Source organism: Nicotiana attenuata, chromosome 8 (assembly GCF_001879085.1).
Source record: "Nicotiana attenuata strain UT chromosome 8, NIATTr2, whole genome shotgun sequence".
NCBI classification, from domain to species: Eukaryota; Viridiplantae; Streptophyta; class Magnoliopsida; order Solanales; family Solanaceae; genus Nicotiana; species Nicotiana attenuata.
This window is the reverse complement of record NC_031996.1, coordinates 26,003,610-26,007,155: the sequence shown is the minus strand read 5'-3', so window position 1 is coordinate 26,007,155 and position 3,546 is coordinate 26,003,610.

The window sequence follows — 3,546 nt, the reverse complement described above, 5'->3', positions numbered from 1 at the left end:
GACCATCTGAACTGGGCACCGTTCTGGGTCAATCTGGTCATCGGGGCTGCTATGGATGAAAATCCCTCCACGAACCGGCGGTAATAACCTGCTAACCCCAAGAAACTCCGAATCTCTGTAGCTGATGCTGGTCGAGGCCAGTTCTTGACTGCCTCAATCTTCTTCGGGTCCACCTGATACCCTCTGCTGATACGACATGACCCAGAAATGCAACCGAACTCAACCAGAACTCGCACTTCGAGAACTTAGTGTATAACTGACTATCCTTCAGAGTCTGAAGAACCACTCTGAGGTGCTGCTCGTGCTCCTCCTGGCTGCGGGAGTACACCAGAATATCATCAATAAAGACTATCACGAACAGGTCCAAGTAAGGTCTGAACACTCGGTTCATCAACTCCATAAATGCTGCTGGGGCATTGGTCAACCCAAACGACATGACCAAGAACTCATAATGCCCATACCGAGTGCGGAATGCTGTCTTAGGGACATCAGACGCCCTAATCCTCAGCTGATGGTAGCCAGATCTCAAGTCTATCTTTGAAAACACCTTCGCACCCTGAAGCTGGTCAAACAAATCATCAATCCTCGGCAGTGGATACTTGTTCTTAATCGTCACTTTGTTCAATTACCGGTAATCAATGCACATCCTCATCGATCCATCCTTTTTCTTCACAAATAACACTGGCGCACCCCAAGGAGAAACACTAGGCCTGATAAAACCCTTCTCTAGCAAATCTTGCAACTGGTCCTTTAACTCCTTCAACTCTGGCGGGGCCATGCAATACGGCGGAATAGAAATGGGCTGCGTGCCTGGGGCCAGATCAATACAGAAATCAATATCCCTGTCGGGCGGCATACCCGGCAGGTCTGAAGGGAAAACCTCGGGGAACTCCTGAACAATAGGAACATAGTCAATAGAAGGAACCTCTGTGCTGGAATCGCGAACATACGCCAGATAAGCTAAACACCCCTTCTCGACCATGCGTCGAGCCTTCACATATGAAATAACACTGCGGGTGGCATGACCTGGGGTCCCTCTCCACTCCAATCGGGGCAAATCCGGCAAAGCCAATGTCACGGTCTTGGCGTGACAATCCAAGATAGCATGATACGGGGACAACCAATCCATCCCTAATATAACGTCAAAATCTACCATATCTAAGAGCAATAAATCAACACGGGTCTTAAGACCCTCAAACACTACCACACAGGAACGATGAACTCGGTCGACCACTATAGAATCACCCACCGGTGTAGATACATAAACAGGGATACCCAAAGCATCACTAGGCATAGCCAGGTAGGGTGCAAAATAAGACGACACATATGAATACGTAGACCCAGGGTCAAATAGCACTGAGGCATCCCTATCACAGACCAGAATAGTACTTGTAATAACAACATCTGAAGACTCAGCCTCTGGCCTGGCTGGCAAAGCATAACACCAGGGCTGGGCCCAACCTCCCTGAACCATGTCTCTCGGACGATCTGCTACTGGCTGACCCCTACCTCTGCTGGTCCGAGCTCCACCTCTACGGTCTCTACCTCCACCTCTATGATCCCTACCCCCGCCTCTAGCTGGCTGGGCAAGCTGAGGGTCACCTGGTGCCTGAATCACGGGGCGAGGACCCTGCTGCTGAGAACTACCCGAGGCTCGAGGGCAAAATCTAACAATGTGACCGGGGTCACCACAACCATAACAAGCCCTCGGCTGCTGAGGCTGCTGGCCCTGTCGACCTGAATGTCCTCCCCGGAAGCTCTGAAGTGGAGGTGCACTGATGGGCTGCTGATCAGAATAATGCTGCTGAGAACCACCACCGCCTGGAGTACCATGAGAAACCTGGAGTGCTTACTGAAAGGGTCTCGGTGAATGGCCTCTACCATAAGAATCCCTACCTCCAGACGAGGTACCACTGAACCTACCAGAATGACGAGGCCTCTTATCCGACACCTGACCACCTCCTCGTGCAAGAGCCATCTCCACTCTACGGGCCGCATTAGCCGCCTCCTGAAAAGAAATCTCACTACCAGCTCCCATAGCCATCTGGAGACGGATCGGCTGAATCAATCCATCAATAAACCTCCGCACCCTCTCTCGCTCTATGGGGAGTATAACAATAGCATGACGGGCTAGATCAATGAACCGAGTCTCATACGGGTGACTGTCATGGAGCCCTGCTGGAGCCGCTCGAACTGCCTGCGAAGTGCCTCCCGCTGAATGACTGGGAGAAACTTCTCCAAAAACAACTCTGCAAACTGATCCCATGTCAATGCTGACGACCCTGCAGGTCTGTATAAACAATAGTCCCTCTACCAAGTCTTGGCGGATCCTGCAAGCCGAAAGGTGGCGAAGTCGACCCCATTGGTCTCCACAATACCCATAGTCCTAAGGATCTCATGGCAGCTAAATAAGAAGTCCTGTGGATCCTCTGAAGAAGCACCGCTGAATGTGGTGGTGAAGAGCTCGGAGAACCGATCAAGTCTCCACATAGCATCCGAAGACATCGCCGCTCCATCGCCGGTCTGGACTGCAATACCTGGCTGAGATGCCACAGCTGGCTGAACCACTGGGACATGATCCTGGGGAGCTACCTGCTCTGGAGTACGTGTAGCAGGAGTCTGAACTCCTCCCCTAGCCTAAGAAGTGGCTGGTGCTACTGGAAGAAAACCCGCCCTAGTGACACTCTCCATAAAGCCTGCCAGTCTGACTAAAGTGTCCTGAAGATCTGGGGTGACCATGACCCCTCCTGGGACCTGAGCTGGGCCCACCGGAGCTGCTGGGGCTGGAACCTCCTCATCATAGTCAACATGAGGCTCCATTTCTGGGACTGCTGCTCGGGGCTGAGCTCTGCCCCTGCCTCGGCCTCGACCTCTGCCCCTCGCAGGAGCTGCTGCTGGGGGCTCGGGCTGCTGTACGGTAGAAGAGGAAGCACGTGTTCTCGCCATCTGCGAAAGAACAGAGTAGAAAGACGATCAGTATTTGAAAAATAGAATTGCACGACAAGAAAGAACAAAAGTGAAATTTTTCACGACAAGAAAGAACAAAAGTGAAATTTTTCCTAACTCCGTAGCCTCTGGGGATTAATACAAACGTATCTGTACCGATCCCTCAGACTCTACCAAGTTTGTCTGTGAGTAGCGAGACCGATGTAACCTAGAGCTCTGATACCAACTTGTCACGACCCGGATTTCCCACCATCGAGAGTCGTGATAGCGCCTACTGTCGGAGCTAGGCAAGCCACCCCTTTTTAAACATTTCCAGATTACACCTCAACAAGAACAATATAAATATAACGAGTCATTTAAATAAAAGCGTAAGTCTTAAAGCATAGATAACTGATAACCCAAAATGCGGAAGTCTAACATTTCTCTACCCAAGACTGGTGTCGCTAGCTCACGAACTACTAAAGAGTGCTACAAACAAGTCTGAATAGAAATACATAAACGTCTGTCTCGGTACAATGAAAACAAACTGAAAACATAGAAAGGGACTTCGGCCTGCGAACGCCAGCTAGGCTACCTCGTAAGTCCCCGGACTGAAGTCAG